We start from the raw sequence: 26,321 nt of genomic DNA on the forward strand, positions 1-26,321 counted from the left end.
CTCCACGCCTGACTCTTCCTTGGCAGGCATGGGATCCAGGCCAGTAGAGTGAGCTGGGCACAGCCTGCCAGGATGAGTGGGCAGAACCAGCCCAGTGGGCCTGAGCAAAACTCGGGCAAAGGCACCACCGGCCAGAGGTTTCAGGTCAGAAAAGCAAGACCTCAAAGATCCTGTGACAATGGGATACTGATCTGCTGAAATTTTCAAAGAATTACTCCTTGACATAACAGGGACAGCAATAGACTGAAGGGAGGGTAAGAGAGTCAATTCAGGCCTTCTGTTTCCCATCCCCAAATGACTTCCAAGAAAAAATATTGACTTCAGGAAGTTGAAAGTTTGCCATTCTCTAAAAATGAGGAATTAGTGTGGTATCATTGAGAACAATATACTGGAGTCCGACCAGTATTGAGAGGTCCCAGGTTTCAGTCCTAGAAGTATGCATAGTCAACTTTGTTTCAGACATAGGAATCAGACCAAAAGGAGACACTAGGATGTCTGAATTTGGGCACTAGAAAAGTAGAAGGGAGGTGGAGGTATAAGGCTTTATGTAGAGCAGAGGAAAGAAATGAAACTCTTCCTAAGTTATTCCTTGCAGCCATTCTCCCTATACTCTTCCCCAAAGGCTCCTAGATCTGAAGGAGACTAAAACTCAAGATTGTTCTTAGAAAGATTTATAAAACTGAGATAGTACCACACATTATAAAACAATATAAATATATAATATTTAAAACAACATGGCTTAAGCTTAAAAACAGGTGGTAAATTTAATGAAAAAGAAGTTTGCCAGGCTTAAAACAGGCATTTAGTGTATAAGCTGGCATTTCAATCAACAGAAAAGGGATTCAAAAGTTGCCAGTACTGGAATAATCAGTTTTGTATTTGTAAAAATAAATATATAGCATATCTTCATGTTATGTGCCCATGCAAAGTTAAATGTTTAAATGTTAAAAAAATCTGGAATATTAGAATAACTAAAAGAAAATACAAATGAATATCATGCCTAGAATTTTGTTTTAGGAATATATCATGACTATGTACAAAGAAGTATCTGAGATGATATTTATGTTGTTGTTTTATATAATAAGAAAGCCAGTAAAGTCTTTCAAACTGTCTAGAAAGAATTCCTGACAATGTTTTAGAAATTATTCCTAATATAGAAAAAATAGAATGCTGCAACAAACATTATATAAAGCTGGTATATTTGGTTCTAAAACATGCCTACTGTTTACTAGCAAAAATATTCCTACTACAGCACTCCAAGTCTTATTATACAGCTACAGTTATCAAGACAGTATGCTATTGGTGAAAAAAAGAAACAAACAGATTGATAGAAAAAAAAAATCTAGACACAGATCTTATAACCTTCACAAAAAAATAGCTCAAAAGAGATCACAGACCTCAGTGTAAAATGCAAAACTAGAAAACTCCTAGGAGATAACACAAAAGAAAATCTAGATGACCTTGTGTTTGGCAATGACATTGATACAGGAGTGGGGCAGCGAAGTGCTGGGAAGAGAATGGCAGGGCCTATGGTTAGGGTTCCACTCCCAGCCCTGTGTCCACAGACCTAGGTAAAGACAGGCATTTGTTTTTGTGTCCAAATGTTGCATTTCCCAAGACCACCCTGGCCCACCATGCCTCCAACCTGTGCCTATAAAAACCCCGAGACCCTAGTGGGAGGAGACACAAGCGGCTGGATGTCAAGAGGAACACAACAGTGGAAGAACACACCAGCAGACACCAGCAGATGTTGGCAGGCCATCGACCAATGGAAGAACATGGAGTTTTGCCAGGGTGGTCAGAGGAGAGCCTGGCTGCTGAGCGGCCTGACTCCAGGGGAAAACCACCTTCCCACTACATCCCCTTCTGGCTCTCCCATCTGCTGAGAACTACTTCCACGGAATAAAACCTTATGTTCATTCTCCAAGCTCACATGTGATATAATTCTTCCAGTACACCAAGGCAAGAAGCCCGGGATACAGAAAGCCCTCTGTCCTTGCAATGAGGCAGAGGGTCTAATTGAGCTTATAAACACAAGCCACTTATGGATGGTTAAACCGAAAGAGCACACTGTAACACATGCCCAACTGAGGCTTCAGGAGCTTTAAGCATTCACCCTTAGACACTGCCATGCAGTTGGAGCCCCACAACCTGCCCATCTACATTCTCCTCCCAGAGGTTTGAGCAGTGGGGTACTGAAGAAGTGAGCCACTCCTGCTGTTGCACACCCCGCAAGGGGAACAAGGGAATGTTTCCCATGTCAATATTTTACATACAACAATATCAAAGGCATGGTCCATGAAAAAACAAACTGAATTTCACTAAAATTAAAAACTTTTGTTCTGCAAAAGACACTGTCAAGAAAATAAGAAGACTAGCTACAGACTCCAAGAAAACATTTGTAAAAGACATATTTGATTATATTAGTCTGTTCTCACATTGCTATAAAGAACTACCCGAAACTGGGTAATTTATGAAGAGCTTTAATTGGCACAGAGTTCCACAGCTGTACAGGAAGCATGGCTGGGAGGCGTCAGGAATCTTACAGTCATGGCGGAAAGCAAAGGGGAAGCAAGCACATTTTCACATGGCCAGCAGGAAGGGGAGAGAGAGAGAGAGAGCCAAGGGGGAAAGTGCCACGCACTTTTGAAAAACCAGATCTTGGGAGAATTCACTCACTATCATGAGAACAGCAAGGAGGAAACCTCTCGCCATGATCCAGTTACCTCCCACCAAGCACCAAGCACCAAACCCCTCCTCCAATGCGGAAGATCATAATTCATCATGAGATTTGGGTAGGAACACAGAGCCAAACCATATTACTGACAAAGGAATGTTACACAAGATATACAAAGAAGTCTTAAAACTCAACAATAAGAAAATAAAAGATGGGGCCGGGAGCGGTGGCTTATGCCTGTAATCCCAGCACTTTGGGAGGCTGAGGCGGGTGGATCACGAGGTCAGGAGATCAAGACCATCCTGGCTAACATGGTGAAACCCCATCTCTACTAAAAAATACAAAAAATTAGCCAGGTGTGGTGGCAGGCGCCTGTAGTCTGAGCTACTCAGGAGGCTGAGGCAGGAGAATGGTGTGAACCCAGGAGTTGGAGCTAGAGTGAGCTGACATCGCGCCACCGCACTCCAGCCTGGGTAACAGAGCGCTCCGTCTCAAAAAAAAAAAAAAAAAAAGAAAATTTAAAAAAAAAAAAGATGGGTAAAATACCTGAATAGATAGATACCTTGCCAAAGAAGATTATATAATGGCAAATAAGCATATTAAAAGATGTTCCACATCATATGTCATTAGGGAATTGCAAATGAAAACAACAGTGAGATACCACTACCTACTGATCAGAATGATCAAAAAGCAAAACATTGACAATACCAAATAGTGGTGAGGATGTAAAGCAAAAGTACTCTTATTCCTTGCTGGTGGCAATACAAAATGACATAGCCACTTTGGAAAGTATTTTGGCAGTATTTTAACGAAACTAAACATATTCTTCCCATATGACCCAGTGATCATACTCTTTGTTATTTAACCAGATGAAATGAACACTTATGTCTACTCAAAAACCTGCACATGAATGCTTACAGGTATCTTGTTCATAATTGCCAAAACTTAATTAGGAGGCCATTAGGCTGAGGCAACTCCAGTGCCTATGTAATCAAACCAAACCCAACTCAGTGTAAACAGTGAAACAAGACTGAAGCTTAACTAGGCATAGACCACCAATTAACATTTAACTAGGAACATTCCCCTTTAGCCAAGCAAATATTTTCATTGTCATGCTTCCATGAACACCTTATATAAGTTCACCTCACACCCCCTAGGTGGAGTTCTGAACCACTTCTGGTGTTGTGCTGCCCAATTCCCAAATCACTGTTTGCTCAAAACAAACAAAAAACAAACAACAAAAAAACCTCTAACATTTTAATGTGCCTAAGTTTGTCTTTTAACAGTTTGCAACAAAAAATAAAGGGTTAAAATCACCATTGCTGCAAATAATACGTGAAAGTAGAATAAGTATATGAAGAGACAGCTTGGGTTTGGAAAAGACTAAAAATCTGGAACTTAAGCATGAAATTTTAAACTGCAGAGCATTTGAGGAATGGGGTGATGTTAAAAGAAACCTAGAGAAAAATTTAATGGCTTAAATAACCATGATGAAGAGGTGGCAGTGATGAAAGAACTAAACTTTAACACTCGTTGCACTGTTAGGTGAAAAAAATAAAGTGATATGGATGACAGCACATAATCAGAGGTTCATAACTATGCAAAAACATTTTCCAATTAACAACGTACTTTCTCTTAAATCATGTGCAAGTGGGAGAAGTAAAAAGACTAGCGTTCTTACTAGAGAGATGAAAACAGATATTTGGTATTCAAAGCATTTTTCACCTGAAAATAGGAATGAATACGAGATGGGTCCTAAGTGTATTTGATCTGCATTGAAACCATGTTCAAATTGTAGCTTTCAGAATACAAAAGTATCTGAAAGTACTTGTCTGCAGCAAAGAGTAGCCTAATGTCCACTTAGAATTTTTATATTCTGTGTTCTATGGATGCAAAATTGGTTTAAAATTAATATGAACTGAAGAACAATTCATTTGTCATTTCGTTGAAATTATGATGAATGAGTTTGAAATATGAATTATAATTGAGGTAAAATCAATACAATGTTAAAAAGCTATGTTTTCTTTCTCAAACTCATAATGAAATGAAAGGCAAAATGAATATATTCTAATTTTCCATGGTTTATAATTCTCACTGAAATTATAAATATATAGTATATATTCATTATGTGAAGAAAAACAAATTGCTTAAAACTTTTCAGTCACAAGAGGTCATTAAAGTGATTTAATTCATACGTTTGATTGAATAGTAACTAAATATATTTTTCCCCTGGAGTGATTAATGCCTTTTCAAAGCACATGGAAATTTTTAAAAAAAATCATTACATTGTTCCCTGTCAAAGAAGGATGAGAGGATAATGACCTGTTAACTTTTGTAGTTCTGATTAGATACAGACATGTTAGGACAGAAAATCAACAAATACTGAAACTAATCATACCAAATAGCTTCAAAAAGGTTGATGTCCCTGAAAGACAAAGAAAGACTGAGGAAGTGTTCTAGATTAAAGGATATTAAAGGAACATGATAACTAAATTCAATGGATGATTCCGGGTGTAGAATATTATCAGGGCAATTAGCAAAAGTAAAATAAAGACTATATTATAGATAATAATATGCAACAATAAAAAACGTCCTGAATTTGATCATGTTTTATGGTTACAGAGGAAGATTATCTTCATTGTTAGGAGATACATGCGAAAGTATTTGAAGGTAAAAATTATTATATCTGGTAGATTCAAACGGTTACACAATATATAATTTCCTATGAATATATTCTCCAATAATAATAATAATTTATAAATATATGTGTATCACTGTGTGAGAGAGAGACGCCCACACAAAGAGGCAGAAAGGAAGAGTGCAAATGATACAATATATTAACAAGTAGTGTTTCAACATTTGGATTTTTCAAAATAAGTGTTGAAACAAAATTTAAACTGTAAACATGAAGTCACTTTTCTAGACATTCAAGTGGTCAACTTCTCTTTCGCTAATATTCTGGTTACAATTCATCTTCCCTAGAAACAGAAGTCCTCTACTCAATCCAGTATCATGCAATTCAAAGGATGCCTGTTGTTTTTTGCTTTTTTTTTTTTTTTTTTTTGAGACAGAGTCTTGCTCTGTCGCCCAGGCTGGAGTGCAGTGGCGTGATCTCGGCTCACTACAAGCTCCGCCTCCCGGGTTCACGCCATTCTCCTGCCTCAGCCTCCCCAGTAGCTGGGACTACAGCTGCCCACCACCATGGCCGGCTAATTTTTGTTGTATTTTTAGTAGAGACAGGGTTTCACCATGTTAGCCAGGATGGTCTGGATCTCCTGACCTCGTGATCTGCCCGCCTCGGCCTCCCAAAGTGCTGGGATTACAGGCGTGAGCCACCGTGCCCGGCCAGGATGCCTCTTTTTAACAAGGTCAGTTTCTACTTTAGATGGCTTCAGATTTATTTTTCACTTCGAGTTTTGTAAAATCTATATTAGTGTGTTGATTGGGTCCTTCTAATCACCGAGTTTATTTGCATAAACTCTATCCACATGTACTACAGAGAAGCATTTTCTGTTTCCTCTCTGTCAGTCTTGCTATGTTTCTTGGATATTTCACTCTTTCAAATAATTAGAGAATGATAGTAGAAGCAACATTATGCTTCACTTACTAAAGCTCTACAGAGTTATAACACTAGGCCATTCACATCACAATCAGGTAATTAGTAATTGAATTATAGTTTAACTATAGAGAATTAGCTACAGGGTTATAGAAGAAAGTTCCACTTTCTCCTCTTCCATCAACCCCCACTACTACAACCACCCACTTTCCTGCATCTGCACCCCTATATTATATCCCTTTATACTCAGTAGGGTTTTCCCCGGAAGCCCCATTTAAAATTTCGATATTGTTCCTCAGACCTAACATGTGATAGCTTCCTTCTCTGCTTTATTTTTTTCTATTTATTACAATATGCATATTATATATTTTATTTTGTATTTTGCTTTGGTTCTTATCTAGCTTCCTGGAAGCTGTTTTTGTCTATTGGTTCTATAGTACTTAGATCTATTCTTGACATAGACATTTGAATTACTTTTCTTTTTTTTATTTTTATTTTTTGTAATTCTGGAGACTTTAGGTCTTCACTTATTTCGGGACAATCTCAACTAAGATTATTTTGTGCATCTCTTCTCCATTTTCTTTCCTTTTTTCTTGGAACTGCTATTAGGCATGTTTAACCTTCTTAAACTATTCTTCATGTATTTCTTCAAGGAAACATTTATTAAAAGCATAACATACATATAGAAAATTGCACAAGTATAATTTAATGAATTTTCAAAAAATGAACACTGCTGTGTAAGCAGCACCCAATCAAAAACAAAGTATCACCAGTCCTCCAAAACGCTCTTATGTTCCCACACCCAGTCACAACTCCCATATGCACTCCTGAGCCTGCAATAGCCACAACAAACTTGACTTCTAACACTATTATTAGATCACCATTGCCTAATATTGAACTTTAGATAAATAGAATCACATAGAAAATTTCCTCTTGAGTCTGGTTTCATTCATTCAACATTATGCTTGTAATATGGATCCGTGTGGTTGCATATAACATTCATGCTCAGTTCTCCTCTTCATTCCATTTTATAAATACACCACAATGTATTTTATCCACTCTATTTCTGATGACCATTTCTGGGTTGTTTCCAATTCTAGCTATTAAAAATAGTGTTTCTATCCATCATTGCACATGCCTTTTGGTGCACATATACACATTCCATTTCATTATATACCCAAAAGACTAACTGTTGGGTCATAAACTATTTATACATTTAGTTTTACAGAATCTACCAAGTAAAGCACATGAGAGTTTCATTTTTCTCCACATCTTTTCCAACACTTGGTTGTCTCTCTCTCTCTCGTTATCTCTCTCTCTCTCTCTGCATTTTAGCCATGCTAATGGGAATAAAGTAGTATAACACTGCTTTGGTCAGAATGTTTGTGCTTCACCCAAAAATCCTATGTTGAAATCCTACCTCTTGCAATGTGATGTTATTAGGAGGTGGTGACTTTGGGAGGTAATTAGATCACGATGGTTGAGCCTACATGAATGAAATAAGTGCCCTTCTATGAAGAGGCCAGAGAGCTAGCTAGCTTTCTTTTCATCATGTGAGAAAACAAGAAGTCAGCAGTCTGCAATCCAGAAGAGGGCCCTTACCAGAACCCAACCATGCTGGCATGGATCTCAGATTTCTAGCAAACTGTGAGAAAAAGAATTCTGTTGTTTATAACCCACCCAGTCTATGGTATTCTGTTACAGCAGCCCAAACTGACTAACAAAAACACTGTAGTTTTAATTTGTTTATCACTTATAATGAAGTTGAGAACGTTTTCATATGTTAACTTTCCATCTGCATATCCTTTTTTCTTTTTAATGTGCCTGTTCAAGTCTTTGTCCATTTTTATTGGCTGGCTGCCTCTTTTAAATCTATTTTTAGAACTTCATTTCTAGATTCATTTCTAGATATCTATAATTAGATATCTTCACTCTTCTCTGTGTCATGCCCTTCCATTCATTTTAATGGCATCTTTTAATCAATAGATACTCTTTACTGAATGTCATTCAATATATCATCTTTTTATTATTAGTTAGCATTTTTTGTGTCCTCTCAAAGAAGTATTTCATTAACTTAACCTCATGAAGATAGTCTCCTACTTCTTCTTTTCTAGAATCTTGATTTTTTTTTCATTCTTAGATCAACAATACATCTGGAATCAATTTTGTATGTAGTGTAAGATAGCACTCAAAATTATTTTCATTCCATATGGAAACCCAGTTGAATGAGCACTGGTTATTGATAAGACCAACCTTCCATTGTCCTACATATTTATGGCTCTATTTGTTACTTGTGCTCTTTTCTCCCATTTATCTCTTTATTTTTATGTCAATGTCATATTGTCTTACTTATAGTAGTTTTATATAAATCTTAATATTTGGTATGTAAATCCTCTAAGCTATTTTCTTATTCATAATTGCTCTCATTATCAAATTCTATATAAATTTTCATATAAATTTTTAAATCAGCATGTCAATTTTCACACACACATACAATCTGCTGAGATTTTTAATTGGGATTACACTGAATTTATTTAAAGGTCAATTTTTGGAAAACTAGCATCCATAAAATATTGAATGTATAATCATAATACCTTCTTCTATTTGTTTATATAATTCCTAGTTTTTGTCAATAATTTTTTGTAGTTGTCAGTTTGGAGGTCTTGTGCATCTTTTGTTAGTTCTTTTTGGTATTTTTTTTATATCATTGGCATGACATTTTAAAATTTTATTTTCCAATAATTTGTGCTGATAGCTATAAATTTTAATTTATTTTTGTTCACTGACTGTGCTAAACTCATTTATTTTCATGTACCTTACCTACAGATTATTTTGGACTCTTAAATTTCAAAATGTGTTTATCAGCAGATGTTTGCAATTTTATTTCTTCCTTATCGTATGGACTGAGAACTCCAGTATAGAATTGAATAGCAGTGGTTATAACTGGCATTCCTGATGACTTCCCAGTCACACACAGAAAATAATTCACCATTATGATTTTTAAAAATTTCTTTATCTGATTATATATTTCCTTCTATTCATTTGTTAAGTCATTTACAATAAATGAGCATAAATTTTATCCTTTTATTTCTGAATCTATTAAGATGATCACATAATTTTTCACCATTATTCTGTATGCAAATGTGGTAAATTATCTTTTTTTCATGTTTTATTTTTGTTACCCTTGCTCTTCTGAAATATTATCCAGCTTTCAAGCAGTCTTTTACATTTTTCATCTCTTTATCTTTTTGAATTGTATTGTAACCGATACCTCACATTTACCTTTACTTCTTTGCTCAGTTGTGCCTAGCCACTACAATTTTTTTATTTAAATGAATTTATGTACATGTTTATATATAAATTTCAGATGCTTTATTAGCTTTTAATAAACATTTTATTTAGGTATAGCTTTAGGTTTATAGAAAAGTAGTAGAAAGGATATTAGAGAGTTTCTGTATATGCTATACCACTTTCTTGTATTGTGTTTTTGTTGTTTGTTTTTTGTTTATTGTTTTTGAGAAGGAGTTTCACTCTTGTCACTTAGGCTGGAGTGCAATGGTGTGATCTCGACTTACTGTAACGTCTTCCTCTCAGGTCCAAGTGATTCTCCTGTGTCAGCCTCCCAACTAGCTGGGATTACAGGTATGTGCCACCATGCCTGGCTAATTTTCATATTTTCAGTAAAGATGGAGTTTCACCATGTTGGCCAAGCTGGTCTTGAACTCCTGACCTCAGGTGATCTGCCTGCCTTGGCCTCCCAAAGTGCCAGGATTTCAGGCGTGAGCCACTATACTCGGCCTCTCCTATTGTTATTATCTTACATTAGTATATTTGTCATCACTAATGGATCAATATTGATACGTTACTGTTTAGTAACACCATATGTTTTTTCATATTTCCTTAGCATTCATCGAATGTTCTTTTTCTATTCTGAGATCCCATCTTGATACCATATTACATTTAGTAGATCAGGTCTTTGTGTGGCTTTATACCGCACTCCTTTCTATTGCTGTATAGTATTCCATTACATAGATGTACCAAAATTTGATTTTCCATTCACCTACTGAACAACATCTTGGTTTCTTCAAGTCTTTGGCAATTTTGCATAAAGCTGTTGTAAATATTTGCATGAAGGTTTTTATATGGACATGAGTTTTCTAATCAGTTGGGTAAACACCTAAGAACATAATCATTGGATTTTACAGTAAAGCCACATTTAGCTCTGTAAAAAATTTTACAAAAAGTTTGTGAAATATTTGGGGGAAAACATAAAAATGCAATACAACAGTAAAAAAATGACACAAATGAAAGTACACAGTATAACAACTACTTATATAGCATTTACATTGCATTAGGTATTATAAGTAATCTAGAGATTACTTAATACTTTGGAAGATGCCAAACTATCTTCCAAACTAGTAGTGGTGCCACTGTTCATTCTGGAATTAATTCTATTCCAGTCAGTGTTGTTCTTCATCCTCACCAGCAGTTCACCCAGCTCTGTCACCCAGGTTGGAGTGCAGTGGTGTGATCTTGGCTCACTAAAACCTCTTCCTCCTGGGTTTAAGCAATTCTCCTGCCTCAGCCTCCCAGGTAGCTGGAATTACAGGTGCACACCACCATGCCCAGCTAATTTTTGTATTTTTAGTAGACACAAGGTTTCCCAGACAGGTCTCCAACTCCTGACCTCAGGTGATCTGCCTGCCTTGGCCTCCCAAATGTTCCTCATATTTTTACATGCTTATTTACCCTGTCACTGGTACTTGCCTGGTACATGTCACCACATAATAGTAGGGATAAATAGTGGGTGAATTGAATTATTCTTTAACAGAATATTTGCAAGAAATCTAAATGTATTCTTGCATAGGTATATATCAACAGTCATAAAAGATCATATTTATGTCCACTCAATTATAGTACTCAACATATACACCCTTAAAAAAAGTCATGACTTTTTTCTGCTCCTCTGTTTTCTTCAGCTGGAATAGTTTCAGAATTGTATTAGGTTAAGTTCTTCCCCTGGAGAGTATAACTTTTTTTGGAAAAGGTTACAGTCTTACTTCATAATGGTTACTCTTCTCTCCCTTGAAGGAAACTTTCCAGGATTCAGGCTAGGAGAACTTGTTGGTGAGCTGCTAGAGAGAAAGCACGTGAATATGTGGGTTAGAAAGCCTGGCGCTTTCTAATTACCAGGCTAGTTCTGGATCAGCCTCCAGCAATTTGTCAAAATTACCATTGTACTTATTCCTCTCAGTTGATGGATCCAATGGCTTCAACTCCTGATCTCATTTGCTGTATCACTCTGTATTTGTCTCCATCCAGATTTCAAAGTCGTGGCTGTTACTGCAACTTGTTTTTAGATGGATCCAAATGAAGTCATTATTTTTCATTTTGTCCAGATTTTTCTTATTGTAAAGACAAGAGTGATGACTTTCAAGCTCTTTATATATTAGAGCTGAATCCAGAAGTCTATTTGGATATTTGAAAAATATATCTGTTCTTTGTGTATATATGCTTTCAGGTTTTTCCTTCTGTGTTCTATTATATCATTTGTTTAATCATATTAATCATATATTTCATAATCTCTTATCGGATTCTTTTATCTTATACAGTATTCTCTTGTATCCATAGGGGATTGGTTCCAGGAACCCCAGTGGATACCAAAATCCTTAGATGTTCAGGTTCCTGATATAAAATGGCATCATATGAGCATATAACCTATGCACATCCTCTCATATATTTTAAATCATCTCTAGATTACTTATAATACCTAATACAATGTGAATATTATATAAATAGTCATTATACTGTATATTTTTATTTGTATCATTTTTTCTGTTGAATTGTACTTTTTGATGTTTTTCTCCAATATTTTTGATCCATGCTTGGTGAAATCTGTGGATAAGGAACCCACAGAGACAGAGGGTGAACTGTAATGTTCTTGAGTATATTAATTCTCCTGTTGTTTACATGTGTTTATTCTTCCTCACAGTGGTTTGTAACTTTTTGGTTGTCGTTGTTGTTGTTAACTCATTTTCAGAGTTTAGGAAAGAAAAATTTGTTCAAAACCAAAAATAGCCCTATGGAGAAGTTTTGTGTTTGTTTCTACAAGATTCCAGGGTTTTAAATAAATCCTTTATATCTATGTATTATAATACCAAAAGGTAATAAAAAAGCATATCCATACCTATGATTTATGCAAGCCCACCATTTGAATTTTTCCTGTTCAACATATCCAGCCATATCCAACTTGTAGCACCAAGGCCGTAGAATCTATTTGTCTGAGATAGAAATTTTTGTGTTTATACAGCCTTTCTGAGTGTGTAATTAATAGAAGTTAGGATACATCTGCATCACTTTTGTTTCCAACTATCTAGATATGCCCTAATCAGTTAACTCTTAGTGATAATGGTTAAGATGAGTATGGTTTCTTGAACTATACTGTCTACATTTAGAGTCAAGCACTGCCTCTTAATAGTTTTGTGAATGGGGCTAGGTGCTCAGCTTCCTTTTCCATTAATGGGAATGAGCAGTTCTTAGAAGAGGGCTTGGGACGTAGCAACTGATCAACATTTGTTAGTTATCTGTGGTATTTACTAATATTCTGTTTCTACTTCTTTCTGTGGATTTTAAGTATTTATTTTTCATATAAAAGTTTTAACTTTTTAGATGAATAAGTCTATTACATTTTTCTTTTGTGAGTTTCTTCCATCGTTTATGGTTATATTATTCACACCTTCCCAGAGTTTAACAAAATCATCCAAAACTTACGTAAACATAGCAGAAATATAAGAACAAAATATGAGCTGTTTGAATAAGTTGGTAAATTAATGAATATTAGAAAAAGAAACTAGTGATCTTTCTCCATGTCATTTCAGAAAACTAGATCATAGATTATTTGATGTCATATATCATGCATTCAAGTGTGAAACAGGATTACCTATAAGTTGAGAAATAGTTACAGAGTTTGTTAAAGATATTTGCAATAGACTTTTTAGCACCCAAGCTACTATAGTCAAAACCGACAAATGTGTGAAGAAAAAAAATAGTTAACATTTTAGTGACATTTTTAAAAAGTTCACAACATTCAAAAGAAATACTATAGCTGAGAAATGGAAAATGACTAAGTTATCTCCAGTATCTGAAAAAGGTCACAAGAATTGCATAGCCACTGAATTTAACCCTATCTTTTGGGGAAGCCTTAACCAGACATTACTTTGACTTTATTACAATCAAAATCTGAGTATATTTAAAACCTTACAAAATGAGTATTTTTCATTTTCATGGCAATCATAAAAGAGGTTTATCATTTGATAAATTAAAATGTTAAAAGTATATGATTTTAATTTGATGATTTTAATATTTTAAATTGGGTAAAAAGCACATAAATTCTTAATCATATATTACCATAATCAAATACTCTTCTTCCTTTATTCATATAGAAAAAAAAATCCTAAGCATCATCATTCAATACTAATGGCAAGAGTAAAACAGAATAACCAGATGATGATTCACCAAACGAAGTTTTCAATTTTAAAATAAATTACATATATAATGAGTTCAAGAATTCATTTTACATTCATACAGTATTCATGTTATATGAACCACAAGGCATATTAATAATAAAGTGATTCATAAAACCTATTAAAAAGAAACCAGTCTGTTAACTGACTATACTCAAAATGGAAATGGAGAAAAAACCATTATGAGAAAGTAGGCAAATAGGCTAAAAAGTTTAGATTGTTTTGTTGACTGGATCAGGAGATAAACGCAAACGCAGAGTAGACTAATGCAAAATAATTAGATAGAGAGCAAGGAACACTACCAGGTACTCTATAAGTCATCTCATCGTTTGAGCAAGAATATGGCTGTTAGTTATTAAAGCTGCTTTTGCTTTTTTTTTTTTTTTTAAGATGGGATAGGACTCTACCTACTGCATTAAGAATGGATTTGTTCCTAGGTGAGGTTCTTATGTGGCATACTACATAGACTGTAGAGAATAAACATTATATTATCTCTAAGAGAGTAAGTTGATAGGAAAAAGAGAGGCATTAGCATGTTTAAAGATTTTGCTACATATCCTCATAAACATTAATCCAGTGATTAAATTATACTTTAACAGTCCATCATTAATTTTGTGTTTAAACAACAAAAAGTAAAAGAAAAGCTTCTATATCTAGATTAAAGTTTATAAGACTCTAAGAGATTAGTTAGTGCACAAAATATTTGTCAAACTTTTTTTCCAATGTAATGGTTTCTTCAAAAATTTGTGACAGTGACAAACTCATGCATTACATTTTATTTATCTTTGAAAGCAATGATTGAAAGTTACTTCTTTGGGTTTTAAAAATCCATATCTATACCTAACCAAGTTTGTTTATTTTTTAATTAATCAAAAATAAGCACATTCTTTTCTTTTCCGATTGATTATCAAGAAGAAAGGAAAACTCTAGTGCCTTCTGTGCTATCCGAAAATGAGCTTAATTGCACAGGTTGCTATAACTGACGTCACCTAAATGGGAGCTCCGTACAAGCATCAGTCATCTCCTTTTGTGCTTTATTCCATTTCTCTTTCTCACATTCCTAAATGTACTGCATGCACTACTTTATAAAGCTCTGTATCTGGCACCTTCGCTTTTCAGAAGAAAAGATAGTTAAACGTGGTAATAACCAGTCCAAGCAGATTTTCTGGAGGTGGTCACTGTAAATAGAATCCCTAGACTATTAAATTTTTTCCTATGCCGTATAAACACTATAGAACAGCAAATCTACTCCCTCCCAGTTCAGATGAATCCTATTTCCTTCCCCTTAGGCAGAGAAAATTCTTCCATGTGTCAAATAGCCTCATAGTGATTTGGCCTATGCAGTGGAATGGGAGAATGAAGAAAAAGATACCTAAGAAAAGCAGTTTTATTTAGTCAGGCTACTTTAAGGTTTCTCACAGATAACTAAGAAACACAAGCTCTCCCCCCTTGACTATCTGGCTTCTCTTTCCACACAGATATAAAAACTACAACAGAACCAAAATAAAAACCACATACAACCAAAGTTTACTGCCTTCAAAACATTATAGTATGTTGGTCTATACAATTGAATTAGCTGCCACTTTTCTATGAAATATGGATGAGAAAAACAAAGGTTGGTAATACTCTCACATATCTGGAAGCATTTTGTTTTAAACTCAGGCAAACATGCACCACCATGGTATTCAGGTAGTGCTATTAAAATCCACCTGTTTATTGGCTAAAGGGAATGCTCAGTTTTCTAAAATAACAACCCAATGACATTTATAATTTTTTTAAATGCATGTTAATACATTAAAGAACAACCCAATGACATTTATAATTTTTTTAAATGCATGTTAATACATTAAAGAACTGAGTTCATGCTAAATAATTTGGATTTGAAATAACTGTAGTCATTCTCTACTTTTTTTTGGAATAAAATGAACCAAGACCAGAAATGAAGGAATATTGATAAAGCTAATCTGTAACAGCTGGAAGAAAATGTTGATGATAGGCTTGACAGAAACATTGGGTTGCCCCATTATTAATGGTAGTAATGTAGAAGAAGGAACCAAATATAACTGGTAGGATGTTGCCAACAGAGAAAGTACAGTGAGAGAGCAGAATCAGAGAGGAAGATACTAGGTTCAGTTCTGGACATTCTGAGTATAATATGTCTGAGGGATGCTAGGATAAGGAAGAGAGCGGCAGTTGTACATTTGCATCTAAGATTCATGAGATATAAAATTAGTTGTTTCTGACCCAAGACCTCAAGGAAGACAAAAACCAGAGACCCAAGCAAAACCAGGTAGAAAGACCAAGCTCATAGAGCCAAAAAGGGAGGCTGAAGAAATACCACAGAAAGACACAGACACAGAAACTAAAACATAGAGGCAGAAATCTCCATGTCAAGAAGTCAAAAAGGCAAGTGGGAACATGTGTGCCAAAAAAAGGTTGTGTTTTATGTGCAGGTCAGGACGTAGTGAGAGAATGACTGGAGAGAGTATAAAGGACCAGTAACCAAATGAACAGACAATTAAAGAGATTTTAATTTGAGCATGTCTTATTTCTAGGAGATATGTGTAAATAAAGAAATAGAAATTTACATGAGTAAAAAATATCCTTATGTAACAGTGAATCCTATTGAAACCACTGCATATGATGAGCTATGATTGTAGATGGTTTATGCTTATTTCTGTCTTATAAAATAAAATGAAAGTCAGATTCAGGACAATTATTTTCTGATTTTTAATTCCAGCCTTCTCCCTCAGGAGAGAGAGAATTAACAATAAAATAAAGTAAGAAGGCACTGAGATTAGAGAAATATGATAGATGAATCCTTTTAATGAGAGTTGGGTGATTTTAAAACACAGCTGACTGAGACTGGAGGCACATTTGCCTTTCTGGTTTGTACTACATTTTCAAAGATTTTCACTAAACATTTTCTGTGTTTTATAGTGTGGGGGGAAAATTATTTTGCAAGGAAGAATTTGGCACATTATATATTTTTCCTAAAATATATTATACTAGCTTTCAAAATACATTATACAACATGTAATCTTTAATATATAGTAGTCCCCCTTCATCTGTGGGGAATATGTTTCAAGACCCCTAGTGGATGTCTGAAATCATGGATGATACCAAACACTGTATATACTATGTTGTTGTTGTTTTTATACACATTCTTATGATAAAGTTTAACTTATAAATTAGGGACAATAAGAAATTAACAACAATAATAATAAAACAATTATAATGAAATACTGTAATAAAAGTTATATGAATGTGGTCTTTTTCTCTCAATATATCTTATTGTACTGTATGCACAATTCTTGTGATAATGTGAGATGATAAAATGCAATGAGATGAGATGAGATGAGGTGAATGACTGATATAGGCATTGTGATGAGATGAAGTGAGCTGAATGACATAGGCATTGTGATGAGATGAAGTGAGGTGAATGACATAGACATTGCGCTGTAGCATTAGGCTACTATTGACTTTCTGATGATATGTCAGATTGAGGATCATCTGCTTTGGGTGATCCTGGATCATCAAGCCATTACAATATCAATGGTTGGGTATTAGGAGCAGACAGTGTCGATGTCAATGTTTATGACTAATGAGTAGGTAGTGTATACAGCTAGATACACTGGACAAAGGGATGACTGACATCCTGGGCAGAATGGAGCAGGGCAGCCTGAGATTTCATCACATTACTCAGAATGGCAATTTAAAACTTACTAATTATTTATTTTTGGAATTTACCACTTAGTATATTTGGATTACAGTTTACTTTGGGTAAGTAACTAAAACTGCAGAAAACGAAACCACAGACAAGGGGTGGGGAGCTACTGTACTTGATTTATGGTGAAATGTGCATCTTTATAGAATTGTTACATATTACTATGTCATGTACAATATATTGATTATCACAGAGTTTAAACTGTGTCAGTTATCTGAGTAAATGTTTCCTGGCCACAATCTCTAGTTGAAACAATAAAAATAGTCATATTCATATTATTAGAATAATAATGTTATTGCTAATAATTCAATGTTTTGCAAATAATCTTAGAATACTTTAAGTAATTGAAGTGATTCTTGTACATGGTATACATTTTATCTGCAGCAAAATGCTGAAATACTTCTCTGGAGATCGATAGATATTCTGAGAAGGTGCCTGAGGGACCATCTTAGGGGAGGAACTAAATAGAAGTGGGAAAAAAGATCAGCACCCAACTTTCTCCCAGAACACCTGCAATTGTGTGTTCATCCTATTGACTTCTTATTTTAAAATTCATTTTAAGACAACGTTTTAATGTTGGGAAAAATAAAACTTAATATTCCAAGAAGAAGTTTATATCAGCTAAGGATTAATATTATAAATACAATATGAATGCAATTTGAAAAAAAATTTTCTGAGTGTTTATAGATTTATCTGAGTAATGCTATTCCTTCAGTTTCATATGACTCAAAAACAAGTTTTTATACAGCAGGTACATCCCAATGGTAAATAAAATTTTTTCTTTCTTTCAAATTCACAAATTAGTTTTAAATATACATCACACAAAATCACATGAAGGCTGATTTATTTGAGAACATTTATGTGCATATTGAGTGTGAACAGTACTTTGTAAGAAGCTTATAAATCATTCCTCCATCATAACAACAACTAGAAGAATAAAAAAATCAACAACTCTTCTTAGTTTCTTCAGAGAACTGAAGTTACAAGACAAACCATTGCCCAGAAAACTGAAGGGATAAATAGAAACACAGAACCACAACTTAGTGGGGCAGAAATTCATTCTGAAATTTCTGTGGGAACCAGTGTTACGGTAGGAAAATCTGCACTGTAATTGATGAATTGCTGGAAGCTCAGTGTGGACAAGTTTAAGAGATAAAAACTCCAGGGAGACGCAGTCAGTGGGCATCCCCAAACTTTGGTGAGTTTCACCTCCAGGAGCTTGCCTTGGTTCTCACAGTGAATACTGAAGAAACATCTAGTGCTTTCAGCAGGGAAAGGGGAAAAGGAACCATTTTGCAACATGTGAGAGTATTCTGTTCTTAGCAAGGCCTGCTCTCAGGAAGAAAATATGTCCATACAAAACCTGCACACAGATGTTTATAGCAGCTTTGTTCATAATTGCCAAAACTTGAAAGCAACCAAGATGTCTTTCAGTAGATAAACTAATTATTAATTATTTTATTACCTAATTATTAACTGTGGTACATCTAGATAATGGAATACTATTCAGCAAGAAAATTAAATGAGCTACCAAGCCATGAAAAGACAAGGAGGAGCCCTAAATGCATGTTACTAAGTGAAAGAAGTCAAACGGAAAGGCTACATGTGATTCATCCTATATGTCATTCTGGAAAAGATAAAACTATGGAGACAATAAAAGGATCATTGGTTGTTGCGGGAAGTCAGGGACCCTGAATGGAGGGACAGGCTGAAGCCATGGCAGAAGAACATAGATTGTGAAAGATTTCATGGACATTTATTAGTTCTCCAAATTAATACTTTCATAATTTCTTATGCCTGTCTTTACTGCAATCTCTAAACATAAATTGTGAAGATTTCATGGACACTTATCACTTCCCCAATCAATACCCTTGTGATTTCCTATGCCTGTCTTTACTTTAATCTCTTAATCCTGTCATCTCGTAAGCTGAGGAGAATGTATGTCGCCTCAGGACCCTGTGATAATTGGGTTAACTGCACAAATTGTAGAGCATGTGTGTTTGAACAATATGAAATCTGGGCACCTTGAAAAAAGAACAGGATAACAGCAATGTTCAGGGAACAGAGAGATAACCTTGAACTCTGACCGCTGGTGAGCTGGGTGGAACAGAGCCATATTTCTCTTCTTTCAAAAGCAAATGGGAGAAATATCGCTGAATTCTTTTTCTCAGCAAGGAACATCCCTGAGAAAGAGAATGCGCCCCTGAGGGTAGGCCTCTAAAATGGCCCCCTTGGGTGTGGCCGTCTTCTATGGTTGAAACCGTAGGGATGAAATCAGCCCCGGTCTCCCATAGCGCTCCCAGGCTTATTAGGACGAGGAAATTCCTGCCTAATAAATTTTGGTCAGACCGGTTGCTCTCAAACCCTGTCTCCTGATAAGATGTTATCAATGACAATGCATGCCTGAAACTTCATTAACAATTTTAATTTCGCCCCGTTCCTGTGGTCCTGTGATCTCACCCTGCCTCCATTTGCCTTGTGATATTATATTACTTTGTGAAGCATGTGATCTCTGTGACCCACACCCTATTCAAACACTCCCTCCCCTTTTGAAAATCACTAATAAAAACTTGCTGGTTTCACGGCTCAGGGGGCATCACGGAACCTACTGACATGTGATGTCTCCCCCGGATGTCCAGCTTTAAAATTTATCTCTTTTGTACTCTGTCCCTTTATTTCTCAAACCAGCTGATGCTTAGGGAAAATAGAAAAGAACCTACATGAAATATCGGGGGTGAATTTTGCCTGATATCTGGCTGAGTTTCCCCTGATAATTGGTCCCAGAGGTTAGGGAGGAAGGAGGTGGAGAACAGAGGGTTTTTTTTGATCACTGAAACTATTCTATATAACAATGTTGGATACATGTCATTATACATTTGTCAAAACCCATGGAATGTATACTAAGAGTGAACCCTAATGTAAACTATGGACTTTAGATGATAATGTTGTTGTCTCAATGTAGGTTTATTGATTATAACAAATGTACTACTATGGTCTAGGATGTTGATTGAAGGGTTGTCTGTTTGTGGGAACTGGAGTTTATGGGAACTCTCCATACATTTTGTTCAATTTTTCTGTGAACATAAAATTGCTCTAGAAAACAAAATGTATTAATGGAAAAAAAAAAGACAAGAATACATTAAAAATGTTGGCTTTCTTGCATTTTCCATTTCATTCTTAAAAGCAATGGTCAAGGCTGAAATGAGAACACGAAAAAGTGATAATGGTGGAGGTTGGGGGGTGGATAGTAAGGATTCCTGTGGGATGGTCATTTTATCACTAGTATTACTTAGAATTGCCAGCTCATGGTGATAATAATCCAACTAACTTTTAGTGGCTTTGAACATGATTTTAAATTTTTCTACAATATACTCACTTATTGCTTGCATGTAAGGCAAATTTTCCATACTACCCCTTGGTATATATCAGGGACAAGGAAGATGGTTACAGGGAAGGAGGAAGTTTAGCCAGAATCCTTTATGACTTTTAGAGAGAAAATCCTACATTAATGTCATTACTTTCTTTTTAATTTATTTTATTGAATTTTTATAAAATTATAAAGAAGAATGCTCACTGAAGCCAGTAGAAAAAAAACCCCACAGAGCTGTATTTTTAAAAGTTAATAAACCACTAACTCTCCTCAAATACAAAATTCTTACCTAGCAGGTAGCAAATAACTTTGTGTGTGCGTTGACCCATACTTTTCTCTTACTAAAACAAATATACACATAAAGATTTAACTTATATAAATATATGGCATTATGTAGTATATATAATTCTTTAACATGCTTGTTTAGTGATATATATGGTTCTCTACAAGTTAATTCATATAGCATTAATTCATTTTCTTATTCATTCACTCTATTAGCATATTTTTTGTTAAAAATATACTACTGTAATTTATTCAAATCTTGCCTATGGATAAGAGGGTGTTGCTTATAAAAATATTGAATAAACATCTTTGAAAATAGAGCCTCATATATAATTTAATTATTAGGGATAGTTTCTAAAACATAGATTTTGCTGGGGGCAAATAGTTTTTCCAAAAATACTTTAGCACTGAATGTTTTCATTCTTTATTTTGCCAAACTTTTGTTGAAAACAGTATATAATTGTTTTGATTAATATTTCTTTGCCAAATAATTTGAATTTCTTATGTTTATAGGTCATTTACCCTTCCTCCAAATGAATTGCATATTTGTATATTAGGTGTGTTATGACTTTTTCTTAGAAATCTTCACTCTAACTACAATGTATACTGTATACAATGTTTATCAAAAAGTTTTCACTTAATCTAACATATATGTATATATGTTATATATAATACATATATAATATATGCATATATGTAAAATATGTATATAATATATATGTACCATATTCAACGTATGTTACATTCCATATAATATTGTGTACTGTGTATTACATATGTATGGTTGGTATGTGTGTACAGGTCCTACATGGGTTTTCTTTTCAATATTCCATAAAATTCATCTTCTGTCATACTATCACCCTTGTTCACACTGCTTCACTGTTAATTGCTCTGCTCTCCCCTAACAAACCATGAATACTTTGACCTTAGAGCTTTGCACTTGTTGATCTTGTTGAACAGAGGCTTTTTCTTCAGATTGTTGCCTGGAATGACCGCTGAGTGCTTAGATGCCTCTTCTGAAAGGTCCTCTTCACAGAGACTTTCCCTGGCCGCTTATCTAAAAGGCCAGCCAACCACCACCATCAGGCTCATTCCTGTGTGATTTTGGTTTCTTTTTTCTTTACGCCACTTACTACTACCTAAAAAAAAAGTTAACTTGTTTATATGTTTATTTTTTCTCTGTACCATTAGAATGTAAGCTCTTGGAGGAAGAAATATTGTCCATCTCTCTCATGCCTGTATACCTAGTGCTAAAGACATGTGGGCATTTAGTAAATTTGTTAAATCAATGAATGTATGAATTAATATATTGTATTTAATTTTTAATGTGGTAAATATTTGAATACTATTCAGTTTTCCTATACAGCATTGTGGCATGTTTTCCATATATGTTCAGATTTTATTTGGTATCCTAAAACAAACTTCTATAGTTTTCTTCATATGTATCCAGTAGCTTAGTAAATTTACTTCCTAATATATCTAGTTTTATTTGGGACATTATAATGCCTAGTTATACTTTCATAATCAAAATTTCCTAATTTGTTATTTTAACTTAAAAAAATTTTTCTATATATAGCTTGTTCAACTGACTTTGCAATATTCTCCTACTAATGCTAATAGTTTTAATACCATTTCTTTTTTCTTTTTGCCATATACATGTTATTCATATCTCACATTGTAACATTTTCTCTGCTTATTTGATTATTTTTCCATATTGCATTGTTTAGAATCTCTAAAACAAAATTGAATGATAGTGATTCTGGAGGATATCATTGTATCCATCCAGATTTTAATGGAAATAAGATTAGTGTTTTAACATTTAATATTATGCTTGCTATGAATATTTTCCATATAATCTTTAAATTGTTTTAATGTGCTATCAAATTATATTTTAGTTGAGCTTATTATTAGGAGAAGTCCCTGAATTTTGGAAGCAGTTTTGCAGCATCCTTTAAAATAATTACATTGTTGTTATCATTTAAGTTACTATTGCAATTAGTTACACTGGAATATTTTCTTTCATCCCAACAATAAACTCTAAGTGGTTGCAAATATTATTCTCTTTCTGAATCAGTAAATATTTACTGATCATGAGTAGACACCTGACACTTTTCCAAATGACATCTTCAAATGGATATATCAAAAAGACAGTTGGATAATTAATTTCGGAGTTTGGGGACAAAACCACAGCCAGATTGGAGATAGTATTTGGGAATCACCAGCATGGAGTAGACCAACCTATAACAATTTAAAGGTCCTGTCATTGGGTTGTGAACAGTTACTCTATTAGAGTCCTCTGAGTGTGTGTGTATATGTGTGTGCACATGCATGCACATATTGGTATGTAACCCCTCAGTAAATATTAACTTTTTTTTTGGTGTTACTATTTTATTTTACAGTAGCTTATATAGTAACTGTCATTATTTCTATTAATTTATACCAGTCACATTTGTTCTCTGACACAGGGGTCATTTATAATGACAATTTATCACTTCGTATAACAGTTTCCAATTTTCAGCTCTGAACTCCTAATCACCTGAGTGGATGCCATTAGTTCTAGGGATTTATTTGTCCTTATCCTCCTAGAAAAGTATGCAAAGAAAAATTTTATATCATTGTAATCTATCCCCAATCATCAGGTGTTCTTTATGATAGTTTACCTTCTTTTTTTGTTTTTTTTTTTTTTTTCAGACTGACTCTCGCTCTGTTGCTCAGGCAGGAGTGCAGTGGCACGATCTCGGCTCACTGCAAGCTCCGCCTCCCAGGTTCACGCCATTCTCCTGCCTCAGCCTCCCAAGTAGCTGGGACTACAGGCGCCTGCCACCATGCCCAGCTAATTTTTTTTTTTTTTTTGTATTTTTAGTAGAGATGGGGTTTCACCATGTTAGCCAGGATGGTCTCAATCTCCTGACCTCGTGATCTGCCTGCCTTGGCCTCCCAAAGTGCTGGGATTACAGACGTGAGGAACCGCGCCTGGCCTCGCTTTTTAAATGATTAAAACCTCCTCATTTCCTTGTTTTTGTCATTATCTACTATTGCTTCTCTATATCCTTTGACAAATCTTATCCCTAGTTTACATTAATTCAACACATATTTGTAAATCAGCTACTACGTGATAAAAACTAGCATGTTAACTAAATAAAAATGCATCATGCACAGGTAAGGCTTGTGAAGAACAGGAAGTCTAATTAAAGAGATTAAGCTATCGCATAAGTAATAATACAAGGTAGAAACTAACACATTTATGATATAAAGGATGAAAACGTTAAACAGATTCAAATGAGGTTGCTGGTATTTCTGAATGGAGTGACAGGCAAGCTAACATTTACACTGGGTTTTGAAACGGATTGATTTTGGAAATGATAGGTAAGTGATACACAAAGCAGAGTAAACAGAATACACAAAGTAAATAAAGTGGAAATACTGAGTCAAGTAGTATGGAGAATCACAAGTAGTTTTATTAAGCTAAAATTATAAATATAAAACGAACTAATAGAAAGTCATATTTAAAAAGCACATTGGAATCAGAAAAATGGAGGGCTTAGGAGTAAATTAAGACTTTTTACTTTTTACAGTGACCTGATCATTTTATTTCTGATAGATTAAAAGGACAGAAACTTGAAATATGAACTGGAAAAATTAATAATAGACGATCACTGTAATTTTCTTATGATAACCTTGATGACTGCCAATTAGTAGGGCAGTATTTGTTTTTATCTTGCATACCATTTTGTCCTGAATCTTAAATTATTTCAACATAGTCTCTAAATTATGTAGATTGATTTTTAAATGCTACTTTTCAATTATTTTTGTACTCATTTATAGTTTAGTTTTAATGAAATTAACTCTATGATAAGTTTGTTAGGTTTTCTCTTTTGCTAAAATTTTAATTTCACTATGCTATCACGATTGCCTAATAATTCAACATGACTAAAAAAAATGAGGAAGGGCTTGTCAACTGTATCACTAGACTTACCATACATTACTAATTTGTTAAATTGATTTACAAGTATCCCAATGATAAACACAAAATGAACCCTAGAAACCAGGCCAAATATATGTGTGTGTGTGTGAATGTGTGTGTGTATGTGTACTTTATATATGAAAGACCAGGCAATATAAGTAATTGGATGATGGATGCAAAGACAATTGTTCATCCACATTAATAATAATTGGATCCCTACAACAACAGCATACAAACACACTCAAACAAAATATTAGATTGATTAAATATTTAAATATAAAAACAAAAAATTTGAAACTATTAGAAGGATATATATAGCAGAATATGTGTGTGTTTATGCATGCGTATACACACACACACACACACTTAGGCAGAGATAATGATTACTCAAACAGGAATCAAAATACTTACAATAAATAAAGAGATTGCCAATTTGCCAAATCACTGATCGTATATATGTGTGTGTGTCTATATATGCACACAAATAGTTGATTTTTATCAACTCTAAGGTTAAGGGAGAAAGATTGTTCTGAATATCCTTCAGATTACACTTACCATGACAACCTCATTCTCACCAAAATGCACCAGACTATAAATGGTATAAAGTACAAACTCTTCTGCATAAAAGATAAGAAGCTTTCAAAATCTATCCAAAATCCCTGATTAAAATAGTCTTCAAAGAATACTACATAAAGATAAATAATTTAGTGGACTATAAATGTCCTTTCGAATCTGACATTCTATATTAAATACTGGATTGCACAATAGAAATTGCTGTAGAATTGATTAGCATCTAGATTTCTCAAATGGAGTCATTAAGACATTCCACAGATTTTACACTAACCAGATTTTAGAGTCTTTAGGAAGATTTTAGAATTGAATATCTGTGACTAATGTAAATAGATTAAGGCTTCCATTATAGATCAAGACAGAATAACGAAGACAAAATTTACTCTCTTTTATTCAACTCCTAGAAAACTAGGCAAAATATATGAAACAATTGTCTTCAGCTATTGAACAACAGAAGGCACAGGACTATGATACTCAAGAAAAGGGAAACAAAGTGATTCCTACAATTGAACCAGCTTATTCTTTTGTAGCAGTAATGGATAATTTGTTTCCATATTTGCTGAAACTATAATTCTGTAGATCCAGGAAGCTGCACAAATAAGCATAGAGCTGAAAAACTATTTTGCACACTTGTAATAAAATATACTTAGCA

At 34.4% G+C, this 26,321-nt stretch overlaps 1 protein-coding gene and 1 long non-coding RNA gene across 2 annotated transcripts in view; one reads left to right on the plus strand and one right to left on the minus strand.

Annotated features, from left to right (window-relative positions):
* Positions 1-26,321, plus strand: part of LOC109026497 (uncharacterized) — a 123,783-nt gene that overhangs the window by 87,169 nt on the left and 10,293 nt on the right. The window contains exon 4 of the long non-coding RNA XR_002005493.2: positions 9,828-9,875. This is a non-coding gene — a long non-coding RNA (uncharacterized lncRNA). The remainder of the gene's footprint in view (positions 1-9,827; positions 9,876-26,321) is intronic.
* Positions 1-26,321, minus strand: part of STPG2 (sperm tail PG-rich repeat containing 2) — a 672,078-nt gene that overhangs the window by 5,457 nt on the left and 640,300 nt on the right. The gene's annotated exons all lie outside the window — the stretch shown is intronic.

The sequence above is a fragment of the Gorilla gorilla genome, chromosome 3 (genome assembly GCF_029281585.2).
Source record: "Gorilla gorilla gorilla isolate KB3781 chromosome 3, NHGRI_mGorGor1-v2.1_pri, whole genome shotgun sequence".
Classification (NCBI taxonomy): Eukaryota; Metazoa; Chordata; class Mammalia; order Primates; family Hominidae; genus Gorilla; species Gorilla gorilla.